Genomic DNA, 18710 nt, shown 5'->3' on the forward strand with positions numbered 1-18710 from the left:
AAGGTGGGAGGGGCCATGGCAGCACAGAAGACCATGCATGGCAAGCGGGAGGGTTAGTGGCAGCACAATGGCTATGATGGGCAAGAAGGAGGGTGCAGGGGCATGCACAAAGGACCATGGAGGATAGAAGGAAGGGTCAGGACCTGGGCACAGACAAGAGAGTTCAGGGGAAGGGGCCTCACAACAGACCGCGCGGGGCAGGCAGGAGGAGCAGTTGCAGCACAACAGACCAGGGAGGGCAGAAGGGTGTGGCAGTAAAATGGACCATGGAGGACAGGAGGTAGGGGATAGGGGCATGGCATGTGGACAGGCAGGGTGGAGGTGGCAGGGACAGGTTACACTCATCTGACAATGCTAGGCAGGTGGGAGGGGAGTGGCAGCTCAACAGAACACTCAGAGTAGATAGGAGTGGCAGGTCCATGGAACATGGTGGGCAAAAAGGATGGAGCAGGGGCATGCACAAAGACATCGCAGGGCAGGGGGAAGGAGAATAGGGGCAGCAAGCTAAGCACAGAGGCTAAGCAGGAGGTCAATGATGGGTATAGAATTGGGCAATGGAGGGCAGGAGGAGTGGACTGGTACATCATGCTAAATGGAGGGAAGTGGCAGCACATCAGACCATGCATGGCAGGAGGGAGGAGGCTAGTCCATGGATTCCGACAACAGAGGATAGGGAGGATGGGGCAGCAAGCTAACTGTTCAGAGAAGGTGGGTATTAGGAACTTTATTGTTTTTAAAATGTGTGTCTGTGCGAACTACTTAAAATATGAACAAGTATGCAGCATAATCTCACTTTTATTCAGGAAGAAGAGGACGTTTGTGACTGTGACTCCGGGCTCACTTGGCAGAAACACCCCCTGACCCTCCACCCCCATCGCAAAATGTAATGCCTGTGAAAAGGGTAGGTGGACGCAGTGTTATATAGAACATAGTCCTCAGAGCACGATTGAAAATAAAAACTAGATATAGTATATGGTATAAACTATGCACCAAAAAGTGTGATATAAGATGAACCGGGGCGTGAAATATAATAAGCAATACATTGTGCGCAATGACAGATTCATTGGAGAGCGCGAGATAGCACAGTCACTAGCGCGTGCTATGCGATATGCGCCTTGGAGTGTAATATGCACAGGGCAGTGTTGTCTAACCTAACTAGTCTCTAAAGTTGCAATATAAAATATGTGCTGGGGAGTGTAACGTTGCATATGCACTGTGACAAAGATATGGATCCCAGATTGTAATATGTATTGCATAGCGCTGTGCGTTATAACAAAGGCATCGAAGAAGGCACGTTAGATGGGGCAATATAACCTGTGTGAAGGCAAGTGTGGCATGACATATTCATGAGGTGGTGTTACAGTGCACATGGGCTAGAGAGTGTCATAGCATACGCACTAGCTGGTGGAATACAACACAGAGGTGTGCGGCACTCGGCAGGCACTGGTGGGTGTAACACAGCATTGGGCTCAGCCAGGAGCACGCTGTGACTCTCAAGTGAGGTTTGTCTCCTTTCCAGAGAGTAAAATAAAAAGTATTACACATCCGGCGGTGGATGTGTGTTTTATTAACCGTGAGGGGGGTTCTTGCATTGCTTGGTCGAATTTTTGTCGAATCCCCTTTGAATGACTTGGTGTGCGTGTGTATTAAATGTGCCCGTCAATAGCTACCCATGTTTGTATAAATAAATGACAAGGGTGTCTACTTGGAGAGTACCCACCGGCGGGGGCGCCGGGATTAGGCACGGTAGGGCGTCAGACACGTCAGAGCTTCACTAGCGTTGTAAATACATTCCACGTGGATTCATTGTATGCATAGTCACCTTTTAATGAATATCACGCAAATCGTCATGGTGATAGGTACATACAGCTTGTCCAGCATGTCCTAGGTGTCTCTATAAATATATATTTTTTTTAAATAATAAAAAACAAAGGCCGACCCCGGGGATGGGGTCCCCGGGGCCATAAGTGGCCTGAGGAGGGGGTCAACGCAGCCCCCCTCCTAAAGAATTTTATTAAAAAAGGCCATGACCCGGGGGTTTCTGCAGAAGTAAGTGTGGTGGTGTGTGTATAACTGTATATGCAAGTAAATAGATGTTTGATTCTTTATTAGCATGAGTGACTATGCGTGTGAGTAACTCTATGGATGAGTGGCGTTGTGTAACAGGATGTATAGGTGTATGAGTACATATGATGAGTGAGTACATGTATGAGTGACTGTATAGGACTGTTGGTGAATGAGTGGATGTGTATGTGGATCTTAGAATTACTGAATAGGTTGTTGTAACTGGTATTGGTATGTTTTTTGAAAATTTTTGTTTCTATTTTTGAATGTGTGTATCAAAGGTTATATTGGGGGAGAGGAGGTCTGCCACTCTATCACAAGGATCATGTCATCAGTGATGTCATCAGTGATGTCATTTGAGATGTCATCAGTGATGTCATGAGTGATGTCACTGACCATGTCATGAGTGATGTAATATGTGACGTCATCAGCAGTGCATTGCGGGCGCGCAAGTTATAGTTGGCTGAACTGACTATAACGGAGGAATTTCAATGGTTTTGTACGAGTGAAATATCCAGCTAACTATAACAGCCCTGAAACCTATGTTTTTTTCAGTGAATTTCTAAGGTTTTTTTAAATGCTAATTCCTAACTATAACATGTCTGAAACCTATGGTTTTTTCAGTGAATTTCGAAGGTTTTTTAAATGATAATTTTTAAATGTAATAATAGTTATATGTATTTTTTTAGACTGATTTTTACAGTTTTTTAACTGTTTATTTTTACACATGTTATATTTTAAATTACAATATATATTTTTAATATAAATAGAAATAAAAATGTTTTTTAAAATATTGAAACTGAAATATTTGTTTTTTTTTGTTGAATGTATAAGTGCAGAACTATCAGTGTGTTGGTTAGTTAGGGTACTGCATGCATAGTGGATAGGGGTTTGAGGCAGTCCATGTGCAAATGCCTGGCTCGCTGCATGAGTACTTGGATACTGACTGAATGATTAGAGTACTGCAAGGAGAGTGCCTGGGTGAATTTATAAGTGTTCGAATTACTTTTCAGAATCAGTACTGGGCTGAAAGATGCAGCACTGAGGTCTCTCCTAATAACAGGTGAGTAAATCGGAATTTGTAGTTCGGCTGATTTTAGATGAATATTTTAAAGTTCCAAAACTGCACACTTAAAAAGATTTCCAAGTTAAACCAGTCAATGTTAGCCTATGGAAGGAAATTCAAGTTACTGGTAAGTACGGTTAGAATTACTTTTCAGGATCAGTGCTGGGCTCAAAGATGCAGCACTGAGGTCTCTCCATGTTCACTGGAGTACTATTAAACAGGAACAGGGGTGGGAGCACACCGCTTCAAATCCCAGCAAGGTTCGCCTCTGGCATTGTAGTAAATGAAGTTTCAGTTACTTGCTTGCTTCAAGACTGTTCGAGTGTTTCGCCAGAGTTGGTGCAGATAGTGCTGATCTTTAGACACATGGTTCTGGTTCTTTAACTGTCATCAGTAGAGATTACAGTCTTTGAAATTTGGGGTTTGCTGATTAGGCTGCCAACATCTTTCTCAGGTCAGGTACCTCTCACAGGCATGTGGGTGCTTCATCCATGAGTTCGTCAGCTCAATGACTCACGGGAGTACTATTAAACAGGAACAGGGGTGGTAGCACACCACTTCACCTCCCAGCAAGGTTCGCCCCTGGCATTGTGCTAAATGCAGTTTCGGTTACTTGCTTGCTTCAAGAGTGTTCGAGTGTTTCGCCACAGTTGGTGCAGATAGTACTGATCTCTAGACACGTGTTTCTAATTCTTTAACCGTCATCAGTAGAGATTACAGTCTTTGAAATATGGGGTTTGCTGAGTAGGCTGCCAACATCTTTCTCAGGTCAGGTACCTCTCACAGGCATGCGGGTGCTTCATCCACGAGCTCGTCAGCTCAATGACTCATGGGAGTACTATTAAACAGGAACAGGGGTGGGAGCACACCGCTTCCCCTCCCAGCAAGGGTCGCCCCTGGCATTGTGGTGAGCACGGGACCTCCCGGAGCTACAATACGAAGGAAACCCGTTCTCCATTTACCCGGATTTCACTCTGGCTGTTCAGGAAGCGAGACGGAAATATGTTCAGGTGAAGCAGAAATTAAGCAAAGAGAACATCGAGTACGCCCTGTTATATCCAGCCAAACTGCTGATACGCCATCGAGACTGCACGATCATTTGCACCAATCCACAATAGGCGGAGGAGTTCCTCAGGTCACTTCGGTGATCCTCCCCAGCTCATGCCAATAATGCCGTGCGGCCGGGATCACAGTCACCTGTGGGAGGCGACTGAACATTCTGCATCACAACCATTGTCGGCTAAGGCAAGGTCCACTGGGTATGGATTGCGCTCTATAGTGGCGACAAGGCTGGAGCGACCCTGGCAACACTCTGAGACACGGACGATAATGAACGGTTTTGCTGACGGAGGTCGTATGCACGGCGTCACGCAGATGCCGCTGGAAGGAAAGCCGCACTGTGCCTGCAATGTCATCGCCAGATGAGTACCTAGGCCCGGGGTTGAACTGTGTTATTAACTCATTGTCTGGGAGGGTCCCCTGCGCTGGGGGGCTCATACTGTTCCAATACACACAGCTCTGATCTATGTGTTTGTCTAAGTTGGGCTTGAAGGGGTCTTTCCACTAAGGGTCGGGCACCCTCCACCCTGACCCTCCTCCACCCCAGTTCCACTGGGGAGGGTTTGTGGTAGTTCCACTGACTGGTGGGACAGGAGGGTTTGAGAGGCACACCAACGCCCCACTAAGGGCGGTCCCCTATATCTACAGCTAGCAAGCTTGCTGAAGCTTTGAATCTAGACTGGTTTCTTTTTTGTTTGAATTTATTGCTTTGCCATTTGTTTATGTTATTGTGGGGGGATGAGGGGGGAGGGTTCTGGGATTCCTGCGCATTTGGGGCGCTGATGTGGGAGGGGCAGGAGGGCGGGATAGTTGCGGAAGAACCTCACGGGGGAACGAGAGATGAATACTGTATGTTTAGATCCCGATGCACCTTTATAACCTCAGGGCACTGTATGAAGACAGCCATGACTACCTTCCACTGCACGCCGCAGTGGGCTATTCCACTATGCTTAATGCTCCTACGAGCGTACACCCTTAACACTGCTTCTGTAATATGGAGGGGACCCGGCGGGACACGGTGAAGCTTCTGTCATGGAATGTAAGGGGGCTGTGAGATCCCAGGAAGAAGAGGCAGATCCTCTCTTACCTTGACCGACATGACATTAGCATAGCGGCGCTACAGGAGACACACACAGACCCCAGTTGCCCCCCAACCTTTGGAGGCAAATGGGCTTCCCATAGAATATTTTCAGCTTACTCCACATATGCACGAGGTACGGACATTCTGGTCAAAAGAGGGACCCCTTTCAGATGAGGAGGAATGCAAGGGGATGGAGAAGGCAGATTCTGCATGATGTGGGGCACCCTAGGTGCACATTCGGTGGTCATTGTTAGCTATTACGGTCCCAACATCGATAGCCCCGACGTCTTGAATACATTGTGGGGACAGATACTCGAGGTAGGAGCTACTCATGTTCTATGGGCGGGAGACTTTAACACGGTCTGTGACCCTGCAAAAGATCGATCTTCTCACCTGCCCCACCACTACACACGCAGCCAGGGAGCATTAAAGGGACTGCTTAGTGATGGCGGATTAGTAGATTTGTGGAGATATAGACATTCAGAGGGACGGGAGGGGACCTTTCACTCGACAATACATGCATCCTGGTCGAGGCTGGATTACTGGCTCGGGTCCAGGGGGATCTGCACTTGGGTGCGAGCTGTTGATCACCTGGCCCGTACACTGTCTGACCATTCTCCAGTGTGCCTCACTCTGGAAATCCCCAACTTGAACGCCAGTCCCAGGTGCTGGAGACTTGCTCCGGAGGCGCTACTCGATGAGGTATTCAAGACAGAATTGGGGGAGGCTATAGTTGACTTCTTTGAAAGGAATAGGGGGTCAGTCGAACGGGTGGGCACGCTGTGGGAGGCGTTTAAAGTGACCATACGGGGGATCTGAGTGGCCAAAAGCTTTGGGGTACTGAGAGATATTCGCCGGCGGCTCCGACGGCTGGAAGGAGAACTCAAAGATCTGGAGGCAGATATCTGGCGGCATGATGCTGGGGAGGGACGGGCTAAGATGAGGGAGCTACTGACAGAATACACGGACACTGCTGATAGAGAGGCGAAATTCAGAGGGAAATATGCCCAGGCACGACGGTACGGGGAGGGAGGTAGGCCTGGGAAAGCTTTGGCACGGGACATCAGAATGCCTAGATACGCTAACTATATACTGGAGGTAGAGACGGAGAGGGTAATTGCCAGAAAGAGAGTGCTCTGATACTGCAGACCTTTACCGACTTTTATGCGGAGCTCTACAGCTCTAAAGGGGCCAACGCGGCAGACTTCCCACCTTTCTTTGGGGACATCACGCTGGGATTTCTGGAGGACAACCAGAGAGTATTCCTCTGTGCGCCATTCTCGAATGATGAATTAAGGGAGGCGATCCTTCAATTGCGATCTGGGAGGGCGCCCGTGCCGGACGGTCTTCCGAGCGACTTCTACAAACAATATTTGGATTTGCTCGCCCCTATTCTGCAGGAGGTGTATGCAGAAGCTCTGGAGTCGCAGGCACTGCCACCCACAATGAGAGAGGCCCTTATTATATCCATCTTGAAGCCAGGGAAGCCGGCTAACCAGTGTGACTCATACCGGCCCCTGTCCCTCATCAACGTGGACAGTAAATTTCTCACAAAAATGATAGCCAATCGATTAAACCTCCTGATGGATAACTAGTTTTACCAGATCAGGCGGGCTTTATTCCTGGGAGATCCACGTCCCATAATCTCCACACCCTCTTTTCGATCATCCAACAGGTGGCCCCTCAATTGCCGCTGGCGGCCGTCTTTTTGGATGCCACCAAGGCATTCGACTCGGTGGAGTGGGAATATCTACATGCAGTACTTCGCTGCATGGGGTTCCCGGTAGGTTTTTCAGCCTGGATCAGGCTGATCTACAATTCCCCGGTGGCCCGGGTGCAGATTAATGGCCACACGTCCAAGGCAATACCATTGTCACGGGGTACTAGGCAGGGGTGCCCATTATCGCCGCTGCTATTTGCCCTGGCGATGGAGCCCCTAGCGTTAAGGTGCGCCAATACCATCAGGAGAAGGCGCTGAGATGTCTGCTGCGTCCCATCCTGATTTCGCTGTACGCGGATGATGTCACCCTATATGTAAAGGACCCGCAGCATAACCTCAACTCGCTCTTGCGAGAGTTCGTGCGATTTGGGGGACTTTCTGGCATACAGATTAACTGGTCGAAATCTCAAATTCTTCCACTTACTCCTGCCGTCACCCCCATTGGAGTGGTGCGAGACTACCGTTCGGTACTTGGGTGTGAATGTCACTATAGATCGAGGGAAGCTAATCCGCGACAATTATGGGCGCGCTATAGACGCGCCTCGTGACACAATAACAAGATGGATAGCCATGCCACTGTCCATTGCTGACAGGATCTCTTTGATCAAGATGGTTGTGCTGCCTAAGTTTCTTTATTACTTTCTGAACATCCCCTACTACCCGGGTCGACCCTTCTTCACAGCAATGCGGACAGAGCTCCTGCGCCTCGTGTGGGGCGGCAAACAGCCCCGGATAAAGTGGGAAACGTTGGCCAGACCATATGCGGTGGGAGGGCTTGAGCTGCCTAACTTTGAACTATATTATATGTGCGCTCAGGCGCACTATGCGCATTACTGGTTTAATGGCCCGAAATATTCAGCTCATGTGGCTGTGGAGCACTGGCTGGCCGACCCCGTCCCGCTGGAGGGAGCGCTTCTGCAACAGACGTCACAGCGTGAACGGGACCTCACAACTGAAGATTGCACGGTGTGTGCATGGAGGTGGATTGCACATAAAATGCAGGCCCCAATGATCTACTCTCCACGGATGCCGCTGATGTTTCATCCCCAACTGACCCTCCTGCAGGAGGGTATCTTCAAACAATTCAAGCGACAGTGGGGAACTTGCACATGGGGAGATATATATCAAAATGGGAAATTTGCTACCCTCCAGCAGCTAACCCCGACCGTCATGGAAACATTCCTGTATGCCCGTCTACGAGAGGGAATGCGGGCCTGCACCCCGGAATATCCGCAGGAACCGCCGGTGATCCCCCAGGTGCACGCACTGCTGGGGGCGAAAACTGCGTTTCATTTGGTGTCCCTCCTCTATAGGTCAATATACGTTGAAATTGGTACATCGCAGAGCGCTGCATGAGCTAAATGGTCTCAGGAACTGGGACAAGAAATCTCGGACCGGGAATGGCTCTATCGCTGCATGCAGATAAAGAGGGTGTCTGCTAGTAGTAGGTTGCGCATTACGCACTTTAAATACTTGCAAAGATACTATTACACACCTGCTCGCCTGTGCCATTTTGGGATGCGGGCGGACGCCAGATGCGACAGGTGTCAAGCAGATGGCGCTGATATGCTGCATCTGGCCTGGAGTTGCCCGGCCCTTCAGGAATATTGGGAACAAATATTTGAAGCAGTTGGGAAAATGTTGGATGCTCCGCTGCCGCCGGCTCCGCTGATGGGCATACTGGGCTATACCGAAAATCTCCCCGTGGTGCATAGGAAATTTGCCTCTGTTTGTTTTCTTCTTGCTAAGTGGAGAGTGGCCTGTAGGTGGGGCAGAGGGAGGGCACCTAAGTTTAAGGATTGGCTAGAGACAATGATATTTTGGCAGGATCAGCTTGCCTTGTACTCTGACCTCCTTCCGCCAGCTTCTCAGCCCGAGACATTTGGGGTCCCCTGAAGACCTACTTATTGCTGACTCCGCTGATGCCTGGCGAGGCTGTCCCCTCCCCCCATCCAAGTAGACTGAGTTTTACTGTTCCAAGTGCTCACTGAATCAATACGCTATCTTAACTTTATGAATCACTTTTACCGTGAGGCTAGTTGGTTGTGGTCTTAGTTAACTGTTATGTATGGTTCTTAGGGATCGTGATCCCTTGTTTTATTAAACTGCAAAACCTACACTTACCTTGACGCGGCCGGCCCTACTTGGGTTGTTGGCGAACCGCTGTGTACACCTCTGCCTCTTACTTATTGTAACACGCTGCCGGCCAAGAGTGGTTGTAGGTATTATGCTGTGTACTAACATCATATGCTGAATAAAGGTTTTGGGAAAGAAAAAAAAAAGAACATTGTTGACAAGGGGTCTTGTGGGCTGGTGATGCGTGTGGAGTGTAGGATATTCCTTAAGTATGAACAAGTCAGGAGTCTGATGTAGAGCCGTGTGGATAGCTTGCCTCGGCCAGGTCCTTGAATTGGAAGTCCAAGAGTTGCCGGAAGATGGACAGAATGCAATGTCAGCCTTTTGGAAGTCGTAATTTAATCTTAATCTCAGAAAGGTGATTGTAGGGTGCCTTGCTCCAGATTAGTCTTTCCAAAATCTCGGCTTAGAATTGAGGGATCTACGACGATATCAGGAAAAGCATGAGTGAGAGATCTTTGGTATCAGACTGTCAAAGTCTTTAGGTGGCCAGGTAAGAGTTGTTCCACTTCTGTTATTTTGTTAGGTGGTGAAATGGCAGAGAGATAGGAGTCGAGTACAGCCAGATTCCATTTGTTACCCTCTCTGTAAGTTCTGGAGGTCAGTGTCGCTATAGTTGTTGTTCTAATGGGGGTGGCTGACAACAAAAGGTGATATGGTGGTCACTCAAAATGGTTGGAAGGATTCTGTGATACGTCTATAGGGAGAGTCAATTGTGCCCATGTTGAGTACCACTGCGTGCTGAATTCACTTCCTGGGGACAAGCCTCTCACTGGTACATCCTCAAATTTGAAAAGAATCCCTGGGCAGTGTGAAAAAGAAAATTGATTGACCCACTCCTGCAATATTTGTTGAGTGCCCTTGTGATCTCAAAATCTAGAGTATCATTTCTCACCCATAATCAGGACACCCTGCAAAAATCCTTATTTTATTGGCAGTGAGGTTGTTGGCTGGCACCATTGTCTGGGCACTCGCCTTTGTTGACAGGGGGTTCTGGATCGCAGACAATATCCTGAGCACTCACTTCAAATTATTGCCCGGGTCTTGCAACCTGGCAGTGTAGAGTGAGTGTTACGCTGACAGGCTGGTTCTTTTAATCTGCACTTACTTTTAAAAATTGCAAAATTGTAAAAATTGCCCACTCACTTGCATTTCTACATCACTACACCCCTCCCCGGTCCACCGCGAGGCTAGCTCGTTGGAGTGGAGGGAGGCAGGTCCTACTTCCGGGCAAGAGGGAGGTTAGCGCTCTAGTGGCTCAACCCCCTCTACCTAACCGGATGCCCTCCTTGTTGCGCCCCTCCGCGCCCGGGAGTCACCAGGAGCCAGGGACCCTGGCCAATCGGAAGTAGATAATGACCCCCCACTGAGACTGGCGTACTCCACTAGAGAGCTGTTGGAGCTTAGCCCTAAGCCCAGTTCCGCCGTCCAGTTTAACACCTGGCCATCTCCGGAGGGCCCTTTTGCATGTCTAACCTGCTGGTTTCAGGGCTCTCTGGGTGAGATGTCACCAATTCCGCGTGCCCCTGTCAATACACAATCTTTTGGCTCTCGACCTGCTACTTCCGAATGCTCTAACGCAGGACTTGACATCATTAATATAAGTAAACGCCCCACCAATTCTCAGCAAGGCTGGAGATGTCTACTATGTAATGTAAGATCTCTTCCTAAGCACTCTTCCGAGGTTTGGGATCTCCTTTCCTCTGCACAGCCTGACCTTGGGCTTCTGACCGAAACCTGGCTGAAGCACCACTCTGTTCCCTCCATCACCCTCGCCTTACCTGAGGGATATAGGCTCGCTCGTATGGACAGACAATCCAAGATGGGGGGGTGGAATTGCCATAGTGTACAGACAGCATCAAGGTCACCATATTAGAACAACGAAGCGACCTGACTATGGAAGTCATGGTCTTTCGTATAGACCTCTCGCCCCAAAACAAGCTGGAAGGGGGCTCTTGTCTACTGACCTCCTGGCCCTTTAACGGAGTTCTCTTTACAACTCATTGAACAAATCACTCCGCATGTGATCGTGAGCAGCAATTTTCTACTGCTGGGTGATTTCAATATACACAGTGACTGTGCCTTCAACGTGGATGCAAAGACACTCCTGGCGGATTTAGCCACATTAGGGTTATCCAAGCTTAACGAGGGCCTTACGCATACAGCTGGCCACACATTGGATATTATTTTCTCTATTTCTCCCAATGTTCTTTGTGAATCTCCACAGCCATTGCCTTGGTCTGATCACGCGTCAATTGAATTTCTTATTCGGGCCCCCAGGAAGATAAGCAGCCTTAGCCATGCTACCCACCATTGTTGTCGACAATGGAAGAGAGTCACCTCGGAGGGCTTTCATGCCTCTTTTGTAGAACCACGGGTCTCAGAACTAGGCAACATAGAGGATGCCCTCGCCAAATACAATCTGGCTGTTTCAAGTGCTATTGACCAGTTGGCACCTCTGAAATCTCTTCCCATCTTCCCTAAACGCCCCCAGCATGCCTGGTATTCTCCCCAACTACGTGTGCTGAAACGACTTTGTAGGAAGCATGAAAAACGGTGGCGCCTTACTCATGATGAAAGAGACAGAGGTCGGTTTTATGCCTCCCTGGCCAATTACCATGGGAAATCAGGGCAGCACGTAAAGCCCATATTGTACTACAACTGGATCAGGCGCATAATGACCCTAAAGTGCTTTTCCGTATTCTCCAAATCTTTACTAATCCTATAGCCTGTGAGAACCCAGTAGCTCCCATGCAAAAATTGTGCGATGACATTGGAACTTTCTTTACACAGAAAATAGAGCTTATCTATGATAAAATATTCCTGTCAGGGAGGCATTCTACAACCATCTCACCACCTGAGATGCCTGCGCAGATAGTTACTCAACTACTGGAGAGTTTCCCCCCGGTTACTCTGGCAGAGGTAGAGTCACTGATTCATATCGTAAAATCAGGATCCCCTCGGGACATCATTCCGGCTAAGATTATTACCTCTCTCGCTTGACATCTGTCCCCTTCCATTATGCATCTCCTCAATCTCTCCCTGAAAGAGGGCCATGTTCCTTTAGAATGGACAGCAGCACAGGTCATGCTTATCCGCAAGAACACCAAGGCCCCGCTGATTGAGTTTTCCAATCTCCGTCCTATTTCCCTCCTCCCATTCCTGAGCAAGCTTTTAGAGAAGCACATAAACGCACATCTCTCCAACTATGTCGAACGGACGGGTAGCCTTGACTCATCTCAGTCAGGTTTTTGGCCTAACCACAGCACAGAATCAGCCCTACTAGTGGTCACCGACAACATCAGGATGACCCTAGATAGGGGACATTCCACAATTCTAGTGCTGTTGGACCTTTCCGCCGCGTTCGACACAGTATCCTATCAAATATTGCTCAGGAGGTTGCAGGAGATTGGACTTAGAAATTTGGCTCTTCAGTGGATGACGAGTTTTCTTTCTTCTCGTTCGCAGGCTGTCACTCTCGACCCGTATCGCTCAGCCCCTACAGAATTGACCAAGGGCGTACCTCAGGGCTCTTGTTTAAGCCCGACTCTGTTCAATATCTATGTGGCTCCCTTGGCCAACCTGTTAAGGAGTTGTGGGTTTACTTCCATCTCCTATGCTGACGATACTCAGCTGCTTTTTCCGTTTGCAAAGTTTACTCCATCAGTGCAGGAAACCTCTTCGGGAATGAGAACTATTTCTCAATGGATGAGGAGTAATTTCCTTTAAGTGCAATGTGGGAAAGACGGAGATTTTGCTTTTCGGGGAGGCTCAATTACTGTGGACCCCCAGCTGGTGGCCAACTGATTTGGGTACACCCCCACTCCGAAAACCTGCGTCAAAAATCTTGGTGTTCGCATCGAACAGACTCTCACTATGAAGGAGCACGCTGCTCAGACAGCTGGCTCATGTTTTCAAGTGTTGGGTCTGCTATGCCGCATCCTCCCTTTGCTCCCTGACTCGATCCGGAAAACGCTGACCCAGGCACTTATTTTAAGCCGTCTGGATTATTGCAACGGCCTGCTGGCCTCCGCTAGCGAGGCCGCCTTTGACAGATTGCAGGCTGTCCAGAATACGGCGGCATGCCTGATCGCCAATGCCCCACCAAGGACTGCCTCCCGTCCCTTGCTTTACAAGCTTCACTGGCTCCCTATACGGGAGCGAGTGAAGTTCAAGGTCTAATGTATTATACACAAGGCCCTGGTCAATTCTAGCCCTACTTACCTTGTGGATAAATTCATTCTTTACAAGCCTCGGAGGTCTCTCCGTTCAGAATCTAAATTCCTACTTGAGGTGCCTCGAATTAAAAGGGCCCGATTAGGGACAAGTCCCTTTCGTATCTGGGCCCCCTCTACTGGAATTCACTCCCAGTTGAGACAGTGTACGGACCATCTCCATTTTAGGAAGCAGCTCAAGACTTTTCTCTTCTGTTTCTAATCTACAATGGACTGTTTGCCACTTGCCGCCCGTCCTAGTGCAGAGATACCCCCTCGGGGTCGATTCTGGCGCTCTATAAATAAAAATAAATTAAATAAATAAACCTGGAGCACTTTGTTACTATGTCAAGGGGTTCTGAACTCTTGTCCATTTCTTGAGGGCATTGTGTGACTGTTGAATTGGATTTTTGAAATCAGCCCTGCAGCCCCTTTGCACCAGTCCGAATTTCAACTAAAAAGACAGAATGAAAGCAGCAGCCATGTTCCTCCATGTGCAAAAGACAAAAAAAACAGCATTACATCAGTGGCTCATTTTTAGCAGACAATTAAGGTGTTACTTAAAAACATTGTTAGAAGTAGTTGCAGTACCCACTGCGTGAAAAAAAATCAGATAGTTCAAACAGAATGCAAAAGTTAGATAGTTTCTAATTGTGGTAGGTGGGAAGGTTTGGATAGAACATCATAGGAGTGATGACAGCAAGGCGAAGAGCCACACTATGTTTATTTATGTCTGTGACGGCACAGATTTGATTGGTCTATACCAAAATCTGGACTTTACACCCCTGTTTCTCTTCCTCATCCTAATCCTTAGTATAGTGAGATGCATCTGCTCTATGTTGAAAGACTATGATGACGAAGGCTCTGACTCAAAATAATTAGGAGCATCTGTGAGCTTCTCTTGACATGTCAGTGTCTGGCCTATTGAACATGCATTGGCAGGGCAAATAAGTCTGGTGTTGGTTGCAGATAATTGATGTTATCAATGATTGTTTTCTTTTGCCATGGTTTTTGCAAACCTCATTGTTGATGAAGCTGCCGGACACTAATCAATCTAAAAAAAAGCATTGGCCTGTTCAACATCTACATTAACCCCCCCCGCCCCCCCCACACAGACGTCGTCAGATCCCACGGACTCAACATAATCTCCTACGCAGATGACACCCATCTGATCCTCTCGCTCACCGAGGGCCCCTCCAACACCAAAATCAACTTCTGCAACACCATGACCAGCTTAGCCAAATGGATGAGAGACAACTGCCTCCAACTAAACCCTGACAAAACTGAAGTACTGATCTTCGGGAAAAACACCTCCACATGGGACCACAGCTGATGGCCTGCAGAACTCGGACCTGCACCCACACTATCTGGCCATGCATGCATCCTCAGCATCATCCTTGACAGCCAACTGACCATGAAACGACAAGGCAACGCAGTCGCCTCCTCCTGCTCCTACACACTTCGCATGCTCCTCAGAATCTTGAGATGGATCCCAACCAACAACAGAAAGGCCTTCACTCAGGCCCTCGTCACCAGCTTCCTCGACTACGGCAACTACCTCTATGCCAGCATCTCCACCCAGCTCCTCAGAAGACGCCAGACCATACAGAATGCTGCAGCCAGACTCACCTGGACCTCCTCAAACAAACCCACATTGACCTCCACCTGAGAGACCTCTACTAGCTCCAAATCCAGAAGAGGTGCCAGTTCAAGATCCTCATGCACACCTACAAAGACCTCCGTGACCTAGGACCTGCCTACATCAACCATTGACTGAACTTCCACCAACCCGCTGGACACCTGCGCTCCTCTTCACTCGCCCTCACATACACACCCTGAATCCCTCGCAGACACAGCAGTGGCCGCTCCTTCTCCTACATCGCTGCCAAGACCTGGAATGACCTTCCCGTCCAACTCTGTAGAGCCTCCTTGCCGGCAGACTTAAGAAAGAGACTCAAGGCCTGGCTCTTTGACAGAGGCACAGCACCCACATATCCCTAGGGGTGACACTGTGCACTTTACAAATGCTGTTTGATTGATTGATTGATTAAATACAAAATATTTTTTTGTCTCAAAAGCACACATTGCCATTGTAGTTCCTCGCACTTAAGGGGACTACTTAGTGTGTGGTTGTGCTCCTTGTGAAAGGGCAAAATGCCAGTGGCTGAAGTAGGCTGGCCCACTGACCCGTGGTGTGAAGGGCAGGAGAAAAATGTGATTGACACATCAGACCAATCAATGAAAAGGGCTTGATTTGAAGTCTCTACAAGTAAGAATATTATAAATTAGGATAATATTAATTTTATGAACAGGTATTGGCTAGAGTCAGATCTAAAAAGCTGCATACTTGCCTATAGGCCAGCCTGCATCTGAGACCACAGCCACCTGGTTTGTTTTCGTACAGGGCAGATACAGTGAACCACATGCCACTTCCTCCGGAGTGCAGACTGCACCATGTTTAAGACTTACAAAACCAGTCTCTCTTTAGATCTCAGCCAGGACTCATCTGCAGGTGGAGCTCCGTCTTTGCACTGCACACCGCGCCCACAGCAGCCACGCTTTCAACCCTACATCCTCCAGTTTCTGGAAGCTGGGAAAACAAACTCTCAGTGAGAATTAAGGTCTCTGCAGGCTTATTGCGTGGACCAACGATGGACAGTATCTGGACAATTATGGTGCTATTGATGGCATTTTGGGGTAAGACGCCATTTTGTGTTTGCTTCAGATCACTCCAGACTGAGTTAGAATTGGCTTCTAATAGAAACCCCTTCCATTTCTGATGGAAATGTTAACTATATAGACAAATTCAGTGGCTTACATAATTTGCTCCAGCCTGTGGATAGTGTAATATAGGAAACTGGGCTGGCGAATTAAAGTTTGCATTGTGCTCCAGAAATTGAAGGATTTTCTGTTAACACCAAACTCTAAATCAGGCCCTAATGGATGTCGATGTTTATTATTCCAAAACAAGATAGGTGAAATTGTCTTTTGTAATGGCGCCCTGCCTTGGTTTCTTTTCAAATGACAGTTAAACTTAAAGGGGCTGTATGTCAGGGCATTTAACCCTGATGCAGGCTAAGCTGGTTTTGCCTATTTTTAGTGAATAGTTTAAATACTTAAAACGTGTATGCTGAAATCATTTTGGGGGGTTACTCTTGTAAAAGAAACTTCATTCTATTCCTTTTTTGTGATAAAATGCAATTGGCTCATCTGCGCCTGATGCAGGGATTGGGATTACAGTGAACTCGCCTACATCGGTTATTTTCCATCCTTATTTCTTTGTGGCCCTCACTGGTCCTTAGAGTCTGACGTCTCCAAGTAAACATGATGACCCTCGAAATTGAAATTATGTATGCAATGCTAAACTGAAGGTACCCTTGAGGTGTGGAGCCAGATTATCGTTTTCAAAATATCGTTTGATGTACATATTGTGCCCTAAACATAGTCCACAAAAGTATAGCCCCACTGGAGTTAATAATAAAAAAAATCTACATTCAATGGTATAGTTTTCATTTATTTTTTATTTGAAATACAATTAAAAAATGGATGTAAAGAACAGTTATAAACAATGTGAAGTTATTTTAGCAGTTTTTAAATTAGATTTTTTAAGTATGGTATTACGTAATTGAAGTACATAGGTTCATTTTTAATGCACATTCACTCGAAAGCCTGCCGGTCTCTTTCAAGCACAGTACGTTAGTTTAGGATATACGTATAGCACAAAACTAAAGCGAAGGAGAGGTAAAGCAGTGACAACCACAGAACTCAACACACTTGGTGACACAATATCAAACCCCAAGAACTGAAATCACAAAAACAAATGCACAGCAAGGCTCATCATATGCAGAAATCAATAAATTCCCCAAACAGACCAGGAGAGTTACATGTCATGTTGGAAAGCTGAGGAACTTGCTTTCGACTTCAAGATCCTGTATTAGATTAAATATTTGAAATTACTCTAGAACTTCCAAAGTACTAGAGTACTTTTGCTGAGTACTCATGACAAATCATTCATTGGCTATATGTTTAAAAGGGATGCTCCAAAGCCCTTATGAATCAGCTTCTAAACTCTTTACATAATAATATAGATTGGTACTGGGTCATAAATTGGGTTTAATACCACAATGTTTCTTCTGCCTGGATTTCCTTCGGTCCTTCTTTTTGTAGACCCAATTATCTTCCTGGTCATTGTTCTCTACAACGACCATGGACATGCACATTCCTCACAATTGTGGCTCTGAGCATCCCTGTCTGATCCAGAGTCAGTTGACTTTTACTCAAGAACAACCCTTTTGAACCCTCTGATTGTTCCCTATTGTGACATCAGAGGTGCACACTTTCTATTCTAGCCCTGTCCCGACGTTTTTGAACACGGCACAGTCCAGATGTAGACTTAGAATAATGAGGGACCAGGTGAGACTTCATGATCATTTCATCAGATGCATTTGTTTTATACATGACTGCAGATACTAGCCTGATGGAACAGAATAATTATTTGTTTGTATTAACACTTTAAACATTTCCCTGTGATTGTCAATTTAACAAGGAGGCAATGTTGCACTGAGGTTTTCAATAGAATATGTCCAAAAAGTCTAAACGTGATACATGAGGTCAAATGATTAATACTGGTATTGATCTCTCAAAGGCAGGAGTCAAGGAAATTCCCCCGACCAGCCTGAATCTGAAGCCAAAGTGAAGGAGGGCGAGTCTGTGACCTTGAACTGCTCTTATGAATCTGGATTCCCCACGCTGATGTGGTACAGACATACCTTGAACAGGGCGCCACAGTTCATCCTGCACGACTCCTCAAAGGAGGATGAGATGAAACTGAGATTCCGTCATAGATTTGCATCTCAAGTGGACCGGTTGTTAAGGACCTTCCCATTGTCGATAGTGGACGCCCAACTCACTGACACGGCAATTTACTACTGCGTTCTCAGAGACACAGTGAGCTAGAAGCATAGCACACCCATACAACATCCCTTGTGGGTACAGACTACCATCAACTACAGTATCGACCTTACGTCAGTCAAAGGGATCAGAGGCAGATGAGACCATTTGTCATCAGTCCTCACCTTGCGATAAGAAGGGATCTCGACTCTGCATAGATAATGCCCAAAACAATAGAGATTATCAAAATGCATACTAAATTGCATGGAAAGGTGTGTGGGTAAAACTATAAGCAAATACATGTTACAAATGTTAAAATTGGCTCCAGATCTCTACCATGGTATCTGATACCCTAAATACATTTTTCAAATATGTTACTGGATCCTGAAAAGTACAACTCGCTCCTCAACTTTACAAAGGGTAACTCGGTTGCATACAGGGTTTATTTACTCCAAAATAGGTCATTCACCTAAAAAAGAT

At 47.2% G+C, this 18710-nt stretch overlaps 1 long non-coding RNA gene across 1 annotated transcript in view; it reads right to left on the reverse strand.

Moving 5' to 3' along the window:
- LOC146866788 (uncharacterized) overlaps positions 1-18710 on the reverse strand; it is a 252048-nt gene that overhangs the window by 231988 nt on the left and 1350 nt on the right. The window lies entirely within an intron of this gene.

Source organism: Triturus cristatus, chromosome 1_2 (assembly GCF_964204655.1).
Source record: "Triturus cristatus chromosome 1_2, aTriCri1.1, whole genome shotgun sequence".
Taxonomy (NCBI): Eukaryota; Metazoa; Chordata; class Amphibia; order Caudata; family Salamandridae; genus Triturus; species Triturus cristatus.